Genomic DNA, 18,739 nt, shown 5'->3' with positions numbered 1-18,739 from the left:
CCTGTGCAGGTAACAAAAGCATAGGACTGGCCGCCATCTCTCTCTCTCTGACTACTTTTGTCGAAAAAGCAACATCTGCATAGCCAAAGATGCTTCGAGCCAAGAGAGGACAAAGGGACTATCTCCTTATGAGATAGTTTCCAGGTGTATGTTACTTTTCTAAGCTAAGTCTGCCTTCTAGGATCCGATTGTGAACAGAATGTGAGTGAGTAAACTCTTTTTATACTTTTATAGAAGACTGTGTCGTGTCTTATCTTTTTATGAGGGACTAAAGGGGAATTACATTTAAAACATATTATAGAGGCTTTAGCGAGCCTGAACAAACACATCCGCTGTGTCAGTTTAAAAAGGGGAATGTTACTCTGCTAAATTGTGAAACCTGTTAACATAAGTTGGAAAGGCTATAATCAAACAATATATCCTCTCCTGCATCCCTGAACATTCCCACAAGTCTTCCCCCAGCCCTACCTGGAGATGCCCTTGAGAACTGAACTCGGGGCTTCTGTATACAAAGCGGGGGGGGGGGGGGGGGTCTACCAAAGTGCTGTGGCTTTTCCCTCACAAATAAAGTGAGGCTCCAGTCCTCATGGTTCTGAACTCAAGGCTGATTTGAACAGGAACACAGAGTACTGCCTTTCATTCTTGGTTCGTGCCATGGGTTTTCTTCAGTTATACAATAATATGTATGCATTTGTTGTTGTTTAGTCGTGTCCGACTCTTCGTGACCCCCTGGACCAGAGCACGCCAAGCCCTCCTGTCTTCCACTGCCTCCCGCAGTTTGGTCAAACTCATGCTGGTAGCTTCAAGAACACTGTCCCACCATCTCATCCTCTGTCGTCCCCTTCTCCTTGTGCCCTCCATCTTTCCCAACATCAGGGTCTTTTCCAGGGAGTCTTCTCTTCTCATGAGGGGGCCAAAGTCTTGGAGCCTCAGCTTCTGGATCTGTCCTTCCAGTGAGCACTCAGGGCTGATTTCCTTCAGAATGAAGAGGTTTGATCTTCTTGCAGTCCATGGGACTCTCAAGAGTCTCCTCCAGCACCAGAATTCAAAAGCACCCATTCTTTGGCGACCAGCCTTCTTTATGGTCCAGCTCTCACTTCCATACATCACTACTGGGAAAACCAGAGCTTTAACTATACAATATGTATGCAAACTTCAGAATATTTATTTGCCACATCCATCTAGCTCAGCACTATCCCTAACAAGAAAGTAAGATTCCAGTCCTCAGCAGAATATTGAGACACCTCACCCAGTTTTCAGATATCTCCAGCCCAACCTGGAGATGTCAGTGGGCCTTCTGCATGCAAGGCAGGTGTCTCTCCCCCCCCCCCTTGCACCAGGGAGCTCCTTCACAGGGAGGGGGGTCAGCAGTGAGAAAGAGCGGGGTGGATTTTGGAAGCTCAGCGCAGTGAGAAGTGGAACAGAAAATCTTTCTAATCAAGTGGGGAGAGGTGGGCAGCGGGAGCTGGAGTACCTGCCAATGTACTGGAGGAAATGAGCCTCCGTTCGCCCCCCCCCCCCCAGGATTCCAGCCTGCCTGACCTCTATTAACCAGGGTTAGCTTTGTTTCAGTTGCCTGCCTCCGTGGGGAAACTGCAGCACTGATGTCCTTGACTGCCCTCGCCAAGCAGAGCGAGGGAGGGAGGGAGGGAGGGAGGGAGGGAGGGATGTCCCTGGCCACATATGTGCAGAGACAAAAAGGCTTTAGCGATGGACAGAGGGGCAACGGGAACAAGAGGCCAAAGAACGGCAGCCGCCGGTTCCAGATAAGGCTGGAGAGGGGGAATTGCATCCAGTCTCCTTCTGATATCAGAAATCCCCCCAGTTTGCTCTTCCTCAAACAATGCATGAAATGAAACTCAGGTTATCCTCTGAGATTCGCACGGCTCCAGAGCTGAGCTGCGTTCATTATCCTGAAAGCAAAGCAAGGCTTCCAGGCCTCCTGTTCCATGGCTCCAAGTCAAAAACAGTCAAAAAATGTGCCTCTTAAGGATAACTGTACCTATGAATGCATCTGTCTATCATCTATCTATTATCTATCTATATCTATAATCTATCTATCTATCTATCTATCTATCTATCTATCTATCTATCTATATCTATCATCTAATCTATCTATCATCTATCTATCTATATCTATCTATCTATCATCAATCAATCTATCATCTATCATATCATCTATCTATAATCAATTTATCATCTATTATCTATCTATATCTATCATCTATCTGTCTATCTATCTATCTATCTATCTATCATCTATCTATCTATCTATCTATCTATCTATCTATCTATCTATCTATCATCTATATCATCTATCTATCTATCTATCTATCTATCATCTATCTATATCTATCTATCTATCTATCTATCTATCTATCTATCTATCTATCTTCTATCTATCTATCATCTATCTAATGTATCTATCATCTATCTATATCTATCTATCTGTCTATCTGTCTATCTGTCTATCTATCTATCTATCTATCTATCTATCTATCTATCTATCTATCTCTATCTATCTCTATCTATCTATCATCTATCTATCTATCTATCTATCTATCTATCTATCTATCTATCTCTATCTATCATCTATCTATCTATCTATCTATCTATCTATCTATCTATCATCTATCTATATCTATCTATCTATCTATCATCTATCTATCTATCTATCATCTATCTATCTATCTATCTATCTATCATCTATCTATCTATCTATCTATCTATCTATCTATCTATCATCTATCTATATCTATCTATCATCTATCTATCTATTATCATTACAGTGTAGCACACTGTTAAACTGTGGAACTCGCTCCCACTGGAGGCAGGGATGACCACCAATCTAGATGGCATTAAAAGAGGATTAAACAAATTCATGGAGGAGGAGAGGGTGATCGATGGCTGCTAGCCAGAATGGCTCTGCTCTGCCTCCGCTGATGGAGGCAGCCATGCTTCTGAATACCAGTTGCTGGAAGAAGGCACAGGAAGGGAGAGTTGCTCTTGTGCCCAAATCCTGCTCAGATCATATAATTGTAGAGTTGGAAGAGACCTTGAGGGTCATCTGATCCAGCCCCCTGCAATGCAGGAATCTCATCTAAAGTATGCATTGTGGGAATGTTCAGGGATGCAGAAGAGGATATATTGTCTGATAAAAGCCTTTCCAACTTGTGTTAACAAGTTCACAATTTAGCAGAGTAACATTCCCCTTTTTAAACTCAGCGTATGCATTTGCTCAGACTCTCTAAAGCCTCTATAATAACTGTTCTGGTATTTCCCCCTTATTCCCTCATAAAAGACAAGACACAGTCTTCTATAAAAGTATAAAAAGAGTTTACTCACTCACATTCTGTTCACAATCGGATCCCAGAAGGCAGACTTAGCTTAGAAAAGTAACATACACCTGGAAACTATCTTATAAGGAGACAGTCCCTTTGTCTTCTCTTGGCTGGAATTCAAGAGAGCATCTTTGGCTAAGCAGATGTTGCTTCTTCGATGCATGTAATAAAAAAAGAGAGACGGCTGCCCTGCCCTGTGCTTTTGTTGTTACCTGCACAGGTGAGGCCACACCCACCTCCAGTCACATGCAGAGGAAGTCTGTCCCAGCCCAGAAGGAAACAGGAAGTTTACCTGCTGGCTGGACAAACATTCCTCCCCATGTGTAAACATGTTCACTCTAGGAATGTTGTACTTGACTGCTCTTGTGTTCCACATCCCACATGCATGATAGGTGGCCATCCAACCTCTGCTTAAAAACCTCCAAGGAAGGTGATTCCACCACCTTCCAAGGAAGCCTGTCCTATTGTTTAACAGCTCTTACTCTCAGAAAGTTCTTCCTAATGTTTAACAAGAATCTCCTTTCTGGCTGGCTGCTGTGAGAACAGGATGTTGGATTGATTGGCCACTGACCCGAAGCAGCAGATTACATATATTTGTGAAAATAACACACAGCAAGCAATTATGGTAGGGGAAAGCTTGCAAAGGTGTGTGTCCACAAAATTAGCACAAAAATACTGATGAATTAATGGGTTTGCAAACAGATGCAGAAATGCTGAGAATTTGTGTGAAGACTGAAAAAAACAGGGAGCAGAGAGGAACCAAGATTTGTCCGAGATTAGTTAGAGAAGAGGGATCATTCCCATAGTTTCAGCTTTTCTCCCCACCGAGTGGACAAGCTAAAATCTCGGCTTCTGCAACATCTTTGCAAGAGGCACCCGAGCAAATCAGTATTGGCATCCTGCCGGCTTTTTAGGAAGCACCTGTTTACCCAGGCATTCCCTTGATCTCTTGACCCAAGCCTCCTGTTTTAATTGCCGCGCTGTCTGATTGCCTGCTTCAATTATGCTCGTTTATTTCAGCGCTTTAGAAGGGATCGTTTCGTTGCTGGGTTTTTCGCGATTCACCTTTTGATATTTCTGTACCTGCTTTGCACACCTTGCAAGCTGCTTCGGCAAGTATGTTGGCGTTAAGCAGTAAATAAATTCTATAATCACCTTCCGAACCTTCAGGGAGGCGGCCCACCAGAAGCTCCAATGGAAAACCAGTAACACTCCCCCTCCTGCAGTTTCCAGCAACTGGGATTCAGAAACATTGTGGGGGCACAGCATAGCCAACCTGTATAACATAGGTGCCAACTCCCAGGGGCCCTGGGTGCCCGGGCACCCACAAAATTCCCCATTAAGGCGTTGGGCACCCGCAAATTTCAATGCCAGGGCCATGCACGCTGCATGGCATCCATGGCCCCAGGCACTCCTGCTGGCTAATAGGTAATAATGATGATGATGATGATAATAATAATAATGCCCCCCAGCACCCATACCTGCCCCTCCCCTCCTCTCAGAATCTCCTGCCTCCTTTGGTTTAATGGCAGAGCTGGTCCCCTAGCAACCTCTGGGAAGCTCATAATGAGATAATCCATTTTCTCCTCCCTTTTTTTTGGGGGGGGAGACCACACCCCTCCCTCACTCCAAGGAGCTGCCCGTCAGAAACCCACGCCACTCCTGCACTCTCAAGGAGAAAGATGTAACACGCTCCCCAGATCCCCTTAGCGAGATTAATTACAAGGTGCCCGGCCTCAGCTAAAAATACAGATATCTCTGGAAAGCTGTAATTTTCCTGCACTCAGAGCAGAAAGAGAAACGCAGGCCTGCCGGCACATCGCATTCCCTCGCCGCCTCTTCCACCGCCTCCACACAGAGAAAAACCTGCTTGCTGGGTTGCCAGGGCCGATTCCCCTCAGGCGCCAAAGGGGCCTCCTCAGACCAGCATCTGGTCTCCTCAGGTGATCTTCTGATCTGTCCCAGGTGAACACAGCGGCACACTGTGATGCGCCCCAATTCTGATGCTTGGGGTGGCGATCAGAACTCCTTGGCTGAAGCCCCCTTCTCAGCCTGCACATCACTTACTAAGTTGCCCCTAAGTTGCTCACTGAACAACAGACCCACAGCCCTCTCCTGGGGAAAAAAGATGTATCTCTTTCTTGCTCTCAAAGACATATTTATGCACCCACACAGCAAACTTTGCTCTGGCAGCTACGAAAATGTGAGCTGCTCTGCAAAAAGTTTGAAGCGGCGGGTGTAATTTTATTTTATTGTATGTTTCGCTGTAGAGCAGGCACCCCCAACCTTCGGCCCTCCCGATGTTTTGGACTATAATTCCCATGATCCCTGACCACTGGTCCTGTTAAGGATCATGGGAGTTGTAGGCCAAAACATCTGGAGGGCCGCAGGTTGGGGGTGCCTGGTGGTTTGCTATTGTGGAAACACAAGATCCCGTGGACCTCCGATGAAGTTGAAGGGTGGAAGATTCAAGACTGATAGAAGGACACACACACCCTTCATGCAGCGCATAGTTAGACTACGGAACTCTCTGCCACAGGAGGCAGTGATGGCCACTGAGCTACATGGCTTTAGAAGAGGGTTAGACAAGTTCATGGTGGCTATTGATGGCTATTTGCCAAGATGGCTTTGCTCTTCCAGAAGGCTTCTGGTCAAGAATCTGTTCTCATAGTGGCCAACCAGAAAGCAGGATTTGAGTACAAGAGGAATCTCCCCTCCTTTGGGGAGCAATACCAGCAACTGGTATTCAGAAGCCTTTGTTACATATCTTTAGGCACAAGGTGAAAACATTGCAAGCTTTATGAGGAACGGTTGAAGGAGTTGGGGATGTTAACCTGGAAAACAGGAGACTACTGAGAGGATATATTTTGGAGCCTACATTGGCTCCCAGGAGGTTTCCGAGCACAATTCAAAGTGTTGGTGCTGACCTTGAAAGCCCTAAACGGCCTCAAAGGCCCAGCAGACCTGAAGGAATGTCTTCAGCCCCAACAAAGGCCCAGCAGACCTGAAGGAATGTCTCCACCCCCATCGTTCAGCCCAGACACTGAGGTCCAGAAGTGAGGTTACAGGGAACCAGGCAGAGGGCCTTCTCACTGGTGGCGCCCTGTGGAATGCCCTCCCACCAGTTGTCAAGGAAATAAACAACTATCTGACTTTTAGAAGACATCTGAAGGCAGCCCTGTTCAGGGAAGTTTTTTATGTCTAATATTTTACAATTTTTTATGTGCTGAAAGCTGCCCAGAGTGACTGGGGAAACCCAGCCAGATGGGCGGGGTATAAATAATAAGATTGTTATTATTATTATTATTATATGGTGGCCATCTTCAGATATCTCAAGGGCTGTCACATGGCCAATGGCTTCAAGTTAAAAGGAAGGAGATTGCGACTCAACATCAGGAAGAACTTTCTGACGACAAGAGTTGTTCAACAATGGAAGAGATTGCTGATCCGTCATGGCTGCTTCAGCTGAGATTCCTGCATTGCAGGGGGTTGGACTAGATGACCCTGTGGGGTCCCTTCCCACTCTGCAGTTCTATGATTCAGCCAGGCATTTGGCCGAATACCATTCCATGGCTTTTTAAATGTGTTTGTGGGAGGGGTGTCACCGGCTTGTTTTTGTTTTATTATGTATTTTGTATTTTCATTTTGTATTTTTCTGTTGCAAAGCACCCTGGGATCTTCAGATGAAGTGTGGTATACAAATAATAATAATAATAATAATAATAATAATAATAATAATAGCTGCCTTCCACCATAGAGGCAGAACATAGGCACCCTGGCTAGTTGCCACAGATCGCCTTCTGCTCGGTGAAATGATTTGACTGCTGGGACCGGGGTGATTCCTAATGGCATTTCTCTTGCTTCTTTCATTTCCGATATTGGATTTTAATGTGCTACAATTTGCATTCCACGGGATTTCACACTGTAGGACAATAAAAGACAATGGAAGGAATCAAAGAAGCAATATATATATATATATATATATATATATATATATATATATATATATATGCTTTCGTAGATTTTCACGGGTACAGGAATGCAGGTTTTGGTGTCCTCGGGTGTCTTCCCGTGTAAAAGTTGGGGTGTCTAGGCGACGTTTCGACGAGGTCTCACTCGTCATCTTCAGGCTGGTGCTTTCGGCTTCTTGTTACTGGAACAGAGCGGGATCTCAATGTTTGAGTTCCTATAAATACTGTAGAGGGGGTGTGGTGTCTAGCCTCCAATGTTCTGGGCAGAGAGGAAGTTCCCAGGCTAGTGTGCCTTTTCTGGCTGACAAAGACCACTTGACAACTGAGTTACAGAATCTCTCAAATGTGTTAATTGCCAATGGATACCAGCAAAACAGGATTACGAAGCTAATCCAAAAGGAAACACCCCCCAAAAACCAAGACACAGAAGAAAACAATGGCATGGCCCTCCTTCCTTATATCAAGGGCACTACAGATAAAATTAGCAAAATCCTCCATAAACACAATATCAAAACAGCCTTTTGCACCAACCAAAAAATAGCCAATATCCTCAGAAACCCCAAAGATAAAATCCAGTTGGAAAACCAAGGGATCTATGAAATACCCTGCAAAGTCTGCCCAGCCACGTACATTGGACAAACAAACAGACGAATAAATGCACGTATCGCAGAACACAAGAATGCCGTCAAAAAAGAAGAAAAAACTTCCTCTCTTTTCCAACACATGAAAGAAACAGGACACGAAATTAATTTTGCAGATTCCAAATTGCTCTTTAACACGGAACATCACCACAAGAGAATAATCATGGAAGCCATCGAGATAGAGAAACACCCTCACAACATGAACAAGCGTGACGACACATCCCGCTTGCCAGACATCTGGAAATTAGCCCTCCCCACAAAAACTGACACCAGATCCAGAGGCACACAGAACGCCAACACCATTCAACCACACCAGACCCAAACCCAGACCCTCTCCACAGATGAATTACTGACACCATCCAGTAGCCAATCCATGGTGGCACCTCCGGATGCTGCACCCCCCTGCAATCCCTACACAGATCTGGCTGACACAAGCCACAAAACCACAGCTCGCCCCTATACACGAAGCCAAGCCAAAGCACAACTAAGTGCAATACAGCCATCTTCTCAGGAAAACTCTTCACAAAGTTCAAGAGGTCAAGACACAAAGACTTTAGCAACTAATCCACACCTAATGACCCACCTAAGTGGTACTCAGGATATCACTCAAGAAATCACTCAAGGTATCTCTCAAGTAATTAAGGAACAAAAGAAGAAAAGGCACACTAGCCTGGGAACTTCCTCTCTGCCCAGAACATTGGAGGCTAGACACCACACCCCCTCTACAGTATTTATAGGAACTCAAACATTGAGATCCCGCTCTGTTCCAGTAACAAGAAGCCGAAAGCACCAGCCTGAAGATGACGAGTGAGACCTCGTCGAAACGTCGCCTAGACACCCCAACTTTTACACGGGAAGACACCCGAGGACACCAAAACCTGCATATATATATATATATATATATATATATAAACAAAATCAATGTGGATGTTTAACGCAGACCTCCCAAATGAAGCTCACAGGGCTATGGTGGTCCATGGGTCATACTCTGAGAGCCCCATCTGAAGGTGATATAGGGGCTCTGTCACTGGGGTGCGGCCTTCAATCTGGGGGAGCTCTGACTCTCGAGGAGCCGGCCTTCAAAGCCCCACTGCAGCTCCTCTGGCTGTATTCCTTCAGCTCTGAAAGAGGCTGCCCCACGGGGGCTTCCAAAGCCGCCAGGGTGTTTTAAATGGGCCGCAACAGCTTTTTCTATCCGCTTTTATGAAACCCTGCTCGCTGTTTAATAGAACGTTTAGCTTCACAAGGGATCTGCTTGTACTTATTGCAGAAGGTTTAACAGCTCTCTCAAAGCACGTCCAGCAAGGTTTGCCTCTCCAGGTGGGGAGGGCAGAAGGGAAGGCCGAGCAATGTGAGCCATGGATTATTGGAAGGCTGTAAGGGACCTCCAGGGGTCATCCAGTCCAATCCGCTGCTGCAACACAGGAATCGCGTCTCAAGAATCCCTGGCCCCTATTCCCCTCCCAGAGCTACAATTCCTGGAGCCGTTCTCAGCCATCATTCTCTGGGAACGCTGGGAAGGGGAGAGGGGGCTCCAAACAACTCTCGGCACCTTTGATAAACTACAGCTCCCAGAATTCCTTGGGGAAAAGCTACAGGTGCTGAAAATAATAATAATAGTAATAATTTATACCCCACCCTCCCTGGCCAGAGCCGGTCTCAGGGCGGCTATCACCAATAAAAACACAGTAAAAACACAATAAGGGGGTGGGGTGGGACAATTTAAAATACAGGTTAAAATGCAATTTAAAAAGCAGCCTCATTTTAAAAGTAGCGGATAGATCAAGACCATAAAGGGAGGGCAACATAAGGGTCAGACTGAGTCCAAACCAAAGGCCTGGCGGTCATCAAAGTGTCATCAAAGTGACTTTTAAATACCTGTTGTGATTGCTGCCCCTTGCAGGACTCAGCAGGGAGGAGGAGGAGGACGAGGGGGGGGGAAATATCAGGTGTTGGCTCCGCCTTTCATTGGCTGTGGCTCAGCCCTGTCTTTCTGGCCCCCGCTCCGGCGCCCACCCCTCAAAAGCAGCCCCCTGCCAGCAAGATTTCTCTCCCTCCATTCCAAGGCGCCCAAGAAGAGTTCAAGATGTGCGACACACACACACACACACACACACACACACAGCCCACCTGCGATTTCGACACTTAGCGGTTCATGTTCCTTTCGCCTCCTGGCCCCAGGAGATGACGGATGGCGCGCAGTTCTCCTCTGGCTCCATCCCAGGAGCCTGGAGTTTGCTAAAAGGTTACCCCACCGTCCTCGCTCCCCCGAGGACGCGCTTCTGGTGCCCTGAGGCGTCCGCTGACAGCCAGCTGCTCCACACACACACACACACACACAGAGAGAGAGAGAGAGAGAGAGAGAGAGAGAGAGAGAGAGAGAGAGAGAGGGAGGAACAGAGCGCACCAAGTCCAGGAACTCGGAAGGAAAGAAAGCGCCAGCTGTCCGCCACGTGTGGCTTCCAAGACGCCCCCCTCTCCACCCCATTACAGTGGTACCTCGGGTTACAGACGCTTCAGGTTACAGACGTTTCAGGTTACAGACTCCGCTAACCTAGAAATAGTACCTCGGGTTAAGAACTTTGCTTCAGGATGAGAATAGAAATCGTGCTCCGGCAGCAGCGGGAGGCCCCATTAGCTAAAGTGGTGCTTCAGGTTAAGAACGGACCTCCGGAACGAATTAAGTACTTAACCCGAGGTACCACTGTATATGCAAAGCGGCTAAGACAGTACCAGCTAATTGCCCCAAATTGAACGCGGAGGCGGGTGAGGAATGAGACAGGGGTTCGGGGCGGCCGACACAACTCTCGCCAGGCTCGTCATTACTTTAGGAACGTGCGAAGACGCCTTAGACCGAGTCAGACTGTCGGCTCCACTTAGCCAGTGCCGGATTAAACCCTGCGGAGGCCCCTAGGCAATTGGAATCATCTCGCGCGCCCCTCGCAAATTATCTCCTAATACGTCTATTATTTTACCAACCCAGAATTTTAATAAGACAATTTTATTTCCAAAATCAAACCAAAATTATTTTGATCTTTTGTGGGGCCCATAGGCAGTATTGCATTTAGCCCAGTACAGTGTACCTCGGGTTACATACGCTTCAGGTTACATACGCTTCAGGTTACGGACTCCGCTAACCCAGAAACAGTACCTTGGGTTAAGAACTTTGCTTCAGGATGAGAACAGAAATCATGCTCCGGCAGCGCGGCAGCAGCGGGAGGCCCCATTAGCTAAAGTGGTGCTTCAGGTTAAGAACAGTTTCAGGTTAAGAACGGACCTCGGGAACAAATTAAGTTCTTAACCAGAGGTACCACTGTATTGTTGGCACTGACTGGCAGCAGCAGCAGCTCTCGTGAGTTGCAGACATTTCCAAAGGAGGTGTAAATGGGGATTGAACCTGGGATCCCCTCCATATGAAAAGTAAGGACTCTACGGCTTCCCTAAGGTGCTTCCTTTAAATATAAAGTAAGATGCTGGTCCTCATGATTCTGAATTAAGCGCTGATTCAGAAGGGCCTGTGGGAAGATGCTTGATACCGAGTCAGGCCATTGGTCCAGCTACTCTAGTAAACATTGTGCCCTCCAGATGTTTGGGCTCCGACTCCCATCCTTCACTGCCATTGGCTACACTGGCTAGGGCTGATGGGAACTGGAGTCCAACAATATCAGCAGGCAACATGGGACTGTTCCTAGTCCCTGCCTGGATATTTGGTTCAATTTATTACATTTGTAGGTCATTTTATTGTTTTTAAAAAATGCATTCAAGTAAAACATCTCAGATTAAACCCTTTGAAAATAATGTGCCTGTTAGTCATGTTCATTATTTTCAAAGGGTCTCCTCTGAGTAGGGCTGGCACTGAACAGAAGAAGAGCCCAGCTGGATCAGGCCAGCATCCTGTTCTCACAGTGGCCAAAGAGAAGCCCATAAGCAGGGCCTGGGCGCAAAAGCAAATCTCCGCACCTGTGGCTTCCAGGAACTGGGATTCAGATGCATTGCTGCCCACTGTGGCTAACAGCCTTATCCTTCACGGATTTGTCTGGTCTTATGCTCAAGCTGGTAGCCATCTCTGCCTCCTGTGGCAGAGAGTTCCATAGTTTAACAATGTGCTGCTATTCCATGGCTGAATTAGCCACAACTTAACTATAGATGCAACCCTAAGTCTCAAAGTGGTTTAGAATACTACAAATCATACCAGGACTTAGCTGAGATTCCTGCATTGCAGGGGGTGGACTAGATGGCCTCTGGGGGTACCCCTCCAACCCTCCAATTCTATGATTCTATGGACCTGGGCGCACCTTCTGCATGCATATCAGAGGCATGGACGATTCCCAGAATTTGATGAACATCGACTGCTGCATCTTGCCTACAGCGGTTTTCCTAATTATGATTTAGATGAAGTAGTACCTGCATTTCAGGCCGACGTGGGCCTCCTGCCAATCATTTTCATGGGATCACCTCAATTTCTGGCATTTCTGAGTGAGTGAGAGAACAATCATTCATTCTCTCCCCAGTATCTTGCTTATGGATCAATCCTTGGGAGGGGGAGAAAAAAAATCCATCCCAGCAAATATTTATGAAGTACGTACGTGTTCCTCCTTAAAATTCATGCCAAAGGCATTTCCCTGGAGGGACTGCGTTTTGTTGGAACACGTCCAACACTGGGTATCTATCTATTGGGAGCAAAGATCTGCACTGCGGTTCCCAAGAGACATCCCGCGGCAAGGTTCTCAGGGCGCCCGGTTCTTAAGACCGGCCCTATCATTAGGCAGAGTGAGAAAGCTGCCCCAGAGGCATCACTCCTGATAAATTACTCTGCGCCAGCACTTAACAACTGCTATGCTGGTCTGTTGTTCTGGAGGAAACTGTTTCGTCAAGTAAGTTTCAATGGCCGGTCTTGGAACTGGACGCTGTATGCATGTGAACTCATGGGTGTGTCTCTGTGTATATATACACCATTTTCTTCCTGGCCTCTGGTGGAAAAATGCCTTGAGCTGGCCCTGCAAGCAGTGTCAGGAATTGCTGGGCCCTGTGTGTGCTGCTGCCTCTTGTGGGGAGCCGCTGAACTGCAGGCGGCAAACTATGGACTGGCTCGACCCACCCAGGGCGACAATTGACTGCTTCTGGACAGGATGGAATACTGGAGGGCTTCCTGCTCCAGCTTGGCTGTGATCAGGGGATGAGGTCTTCCTGCAGCCTGGTGGCTCTGACTTAATCTTTGGCCCTGGCTGTTGGCAGGCAACTGTTTAAGAATTAGTGCCTGAGTTTAATTTTTTCCTCTTCCCTCCCTATACCTTCTCCCTTGTGTATCGTGTTCTTTCAGACAGAGAGCCTGTGGGCAGAGGCTGCATTGTTTTAACTGACTGTGTGTATGACACTCTAGGAACCTTTTTGGCTGAAGAGTGGGCTACAGATACTCCAGATAAACAAACAAACTAGAGGTCTCAGTCATGCTAAGGCGTTCTCAGCTATCTTCCTTACACGGATTCACAGAAGCCTCTGCATGTGATTTCTGTAATATATCTATTTATTTGATGCATTTTTATATATCTTTTCTGCCAAGGTGCTTTACAATTTTAAAAATACATATGTAAAATTAGTCCCAGCAGGAAAAGGAGACAGTAGGAAAGGAGACATTCCAAATTGAGCAAACCCTGATGGCTCTGCCTGCATCTCTCCCTGTCTTAATTAAGCTTCCTCCTCATGGAAACAGAGAAATCTCTTGCTGGTGCAGCCAGTGAGACCATTAGAATAGAGCCTGGCTGCTGGATCAGACCAAAGGGGGCCCATCTAGCATCCTGTTACCACAGTGGCCAACAAAATATCCAGTTTGGGAAGCCTGCAAGCAGGACTTGAGCACAACATCAACTCTCCAGCTGTTTCCCACCATCTGGTATTTCAGGGTAGGCTGCCCCTGGGTATGGAGGTTCTGCTACCCCAGCAGACCTCCATAAGAAGAGCCCTGGTGGATCAGGCTGAAGTCCTCTCTAGCCCAACGTCCTGTTCCCACAGAGGCCAGCCAGATTCCCATGATGCAAAGCCAGCAGGCGTGACCTGAGCACAACAGCATCATACTCTCCACTTGTTATTTTCAGAAGCTGGAACCAAAAGGCAGGTTGCCTTTGAATTCTTTATCAGCAGGGACCATCAAAAATGGGATGGCCAGGTAGATGATGGTATACTTACCTTAGGAATTGTCTGCAGACATGCCTAACCTAACAAACACTATCCCAGGGGGCACCCTTTGGTGCTGGGGCACTATTAAGGTTTTCCCTTGGCACTCATGAACCCTCATATTAACATAAGAAGGGCCTGCTGGATCAGGCCAATGCTCCATTACTGCCTTCTGACCGTTGGGGGTGTGTGTCTGTCCCTCTGTGCCTCTCTCAGAGCCGCTGGATTCTGAGCGCACACCTGATTTAATTGTAGATAAAAAAAAGGAAGTAAGCAAAATTAGCCCCAGCCAGCACAGGCCTCTGGACACCCCAGAAAACCAAGCCCTTCTCCTTCTGCTCTTGCAAAAGACAGGGGGGAGGGGGGTCATGCCCACCAGCGGGCAAAGCCCCCAAGCAAAGCTCACATGAGGATTAACACCTTCCCCAGAGTCCCGCTTCCTCTGCGGAAAAGGATAGCTCACCGATCTCTGGCTAAATCAGGCATGTGGTGTGACCAGTCCCAGGAAGGGAAGTTAATATCGGAGTGATTCGCTAGGATCAAACCGGGGATTTGTTACAAATCTGAAAGTCTGATTTCTCCCAACCGGCAATCCGTCTGTCCATCCTCAATTAATAGCCAAGAAGGGAGATCAAGGCCTGAAGCAGCAGTTAAGCCGAGAGGCTTTCCCAATTTGGCACGGGCTCAGGAACTCAGCCTCGCTGCCAGGATGCTGCCTGCCTCTTCAAACCGGGCCAACAAAGAGGGGGAGGGGTGTATGTTCAGTGGCACCTGCGGGTGACTGAGGACAAGGGACCTTAATGCCAAGACCTTGTCAAGGCTTTGCTGTCATTACAAAAGATGAGGGGGCAAGCAGGGGGGGAGGGGAGAAAGATTCAGAAAGCAGCCAGGCGGCGCTCAGGGAACCAGGCCTGTGAAGCAGCTATGGTCTCATCGAATCATAGAATTATAAAGTGGGAAGGGACCCCCAAAGTCATCTAGTCCAACCCTCTGCAAACAGAAATCGTAGCTAACGAATCCCTGACAGGTGGCTATCCAGCCTCTGTTTAAAAAACCCCCCAATGGGGGAAGAAGGCAAAAAGGTCAAAGGCATTTTTCTTTTTAAGTGTTCACATGATGATATCTCAGCCACAGGAGAGAGAGTGTCCAGTTGCCAAGAGCATAATTTGATCATGAAATAAACTGGCCATCTTCAACCTGGTGCCCTCCAGATGTTCTGGACTGCCACTCCTTTGGCCAAGAAAAGCTCCACAACATTTGTGTCTGGATTTTCACTTTTTGAAATATGGCAACCCTACCATAACTAAGGGGACATGGGTGGCACTGTGGGTTAAACCACAGAGCCTAGGACTTGATGACCAGAAGGTCGGTGGTTCGAATCCCTGCGATGGGGTGAGCTCCCATTGCTCGGTCCCAGCTCCTGCCCACCTAGCAGTTCGAAAGCACAACAAAGTGCAAGTAGATAAATAGGTACCGCTCTGGCGGGAAGGTAAATGGCATTTCCGTGCGCTGCTCTGGTTCGCCAGAAGCGGCTTAGTCATGCTGGCCACATGACCTGGAAGCTGTACGTCGGCTCCCTCGGCCAGTAAAGCGAGATGAGCCCCGCAACCCCAGAGTCGGCCACAACTGGACCTAATGGTCAGGGGTCCCTTTATGTTTACCTTTACCATAACTAAACTATGGAACTCCCTCCCACAGGAAGCAGTGATGATCACCAATCAGGATGGCTTTAAAAGAGGATCAAACGAATTCAGGGAGGAGAAGAGGGCTGCTCTCTGTCTCCATGGTCAGAAGCAGCAATGCTCATGAATGTTGGTTGCTTGAAACTGCAGGAGCGGAGAGGGGGCTCTTGTGCTGGATCCTGCCTGCAGGTTTCCCACAATGGGCATCTGGTGGGCCACTGCGAGAACAGGATGCTGGAGTAGATGGCGCAGCCTCTTATATTCTTATGCAATCTGCTTTGGCATGGAAGGTTGACGAGCCCCTCATCAGTGGTGGACTTTGGGCTTTCAAATTTCAGCAGAGCCCTCTGCAATGCCCAAATTTAGTGCCCTCTGTGGCTCCCTCTCATCTTGGCGCCTAATAATAATAATACATTATTTATACCCCGCCCATCTGGCTGGGTTTCCCCAGCCACTCTGGGCGGCTTCCAACAAAATATTAAAATACCATAATGTATCAATCATTAAAAGCTTCCCTAAACAGGGCTGCCTTCAGATGTCTTCTTAAAGCCTGGTATTTGTTGTTCTCTTTGACATCTGGTGGGAGGGCGTTCCATAGGGTGGGTGCCACCACCTAGAAGGCCCTCTGCCTGGTTCCCTGTAACTTGGCTTCTCGCAGTGAGGGAACCACCAGAAGGCTCTTGGAGCTGGACCTCTGTGTCCAGGTAGAATGGTTGGGGTGGAGACGCTCCTTCAGGTATACTGGATAGTGTAGGTGAAGTGGTCCCACTCCCCTAAATCTGCCTCTGCCCTTCCTCCTTCACACAAATAGAATGACTTGTTTGGCCCTGTCTCCTAAGGCGAGGTCCCTTTTTCTATCTGAGAGTCCTCCCGCCGCAACACACACACATGCTCACCTTGCTCCACCTTCCTAAACTCCAAGGTCCATCTGGACTTTGATTTCTTTGGAAGACACTGGTGAGGAACTACTTGAGATCACTCTGCCTGCACTGGTCTCTCTTGAAGACCCTTGACCTACCCCTGTCCCCAGGCACACAGTTCAGGGCCCCCCAAACCGGGCTTCTCCCTCATTGCCATTGCATCCTTGGTGTGGTGGGGTACCTATCCGACTTCATTGTCTGCGATTACAAAACCAGGATTACATCCTTAATGCAGAGCACCTAGGTGCAATGTTGTGTATTTTTCAGAAACTACGCAGGTTCTCAAAGCTCACACAGCCTTAGAAGTCAAGTTTCGCCTTGGACTGCCCAACAGGATTCCTAAGACAACACCCCCAAACCCTGTATTAAAATCCGGGGGGGGGGGGAACCATGCAGCTGTGTGTTTACCAAAAGGATATCATTTGGGACTACACAGGAGAGCATCTGTCTGTACAGACTTGGTTACCATGACATACAGTTATATATATGTGTGTGTGTGTGTAATATGGAATAACGATTACAGCGAATGTCCTTACAATAGGCCACTTTCCCTTGATTTCAATCTTGGTTGCACCCAGAAGCAGGGCCTTTCATGTGTGGTGCAGAGCTTTTTCACCCCCTGCCTTAAAATGGCATCTCAGCATCCTTTTGAAAAATTGCACTTCAAAATGCACAAGAGCAAATATAAATCAGGGACAAGGGGAGTTGTTAACTTATTGTTACAATCAAGGTATTGTGCCTCTTCTCTTGGTTGTGACACAGGGAGACAGATGGGAGGGGGTGTGCGCATTAACGATTCGTCCATTATTTGGAATAAATCCAAGGGAACAATTTAAAACAAAAAATTCAAAAGGCTTCACATTTATTCAAGGAGCAATCCTAATCGCAGGGCGGTGTGTGTGTTCGTGCATACATGTGTGTGAGAGAGAGATAGAGCCATCAACCCAACTTTGGAAATACTTTAACAAAGGATATAAGTCCAATTTGACTTTTTGTTGTTGACAACACCCACCTCCTCGCAACCCAGTTTTAAAAGTCCTAGAATAGATTCAGGACTTTTCAGCTGAAGTTAGATGGCCATCTGTCATGGAAAAATTAGTTGAGATTCCTGCATTGCAGGGGGTTGGACTAGATGACCCTTGGGATCCCTTCCGGCTCCACAATTCAATGATTCTATGAAGGGGACACCTTGTCCTCAGTACCCGAAACAGCACAATCCTCTATAAGCCCCGCTGAGAGGGGAGAGGCAGGAAACTGGATCACAGCCTTGGCAGCTCAGAATCTCTTGGAGGGGAAGAAGAGGTGTCGAAAGGGACGGTGTCCCCGTAAATGGCGCACTGCCCCACTTTCGCAAGACCCCTTCCAAATCCCCCTAGTAAGTCTGAGAACACAGACCTTCCTTTTAAACATTTATTTTTAAAAGAAATGGGGATCAGGCATTCTCCCCAAGCTGTTTCTGCTATTTTCATGCATAAAATATTTTTGATATCTGTGCGTGTTTTTCACTGCTTTAAAGATAAGTAAATAAAAAAAATTGTCCGGAGTTTATCGGTGGCACCGAGGTCCCTGTCAAATAGCAAACACTCGAAAGTTGCTTTGTAGAGCCTTGAGTAAAAGGCAGTCTAATTACACAAACAGAGAACCCACCAGATGACTATGTTCTCTAAGTAAAAACACACTCAGAAATTAAGATTCATAAATAATATCCCTTGGGACAGGGACGCCCCCCCCCATCAGTGGAGTGTTGCTCTAACAATTCAATGCTTCAGGATCCCCTAAGGCAACCCCCCCTTTCCTTACAGATGAGCTAAATTAACCCCAGGGGAGCAAGTGGGCGCTTAGCCCTGCTTGATCTGGGATTAAAAACAGGTTCAGACCTTGGTCGGTCCAGGGGAGACTGTGCAGACAGGAGTACGATTAAAGGACAGAGGTCAGGTTGACCCACTTTAAGAAGGCTGGCGGGTCCCTGGGGGTATCTCAAGAGAGGGGCTGGCAGATTCTAGGAGGCTTCCT

At 47.3% G+C, this 18,739-nt stretch overlaps 1 protein-coding gene across 4 annotated transcripts in view; it reads right to left on the bottom strand.

Moving 5' to 3' along the window:
* SEZ6 (seizure related 6 homolog) overlaps positions 1-18,739 on the bottom strand; it is a 109,075-nt gene that overhangs the window by 89,127 nt on the left and 1,209 nt on the right. The window lies entirely within an intron of this gene.

This window comes from Podarcis gaigeae (assembly GCF_964106915.1).
Source record: "Podarcis gaigeae genome assembly, chromosome: 15".
Taxonomy (NCBI): domain Eukaryota; kingdom Metazoa; phylum Chordata; class Lepidosauria; order Squamata; family Lacertidae; genus Podarcis; species Podarcis gaigeae.
This window is presented reverse-complemented; position numbering and strand designations above follow the sequence as displayed.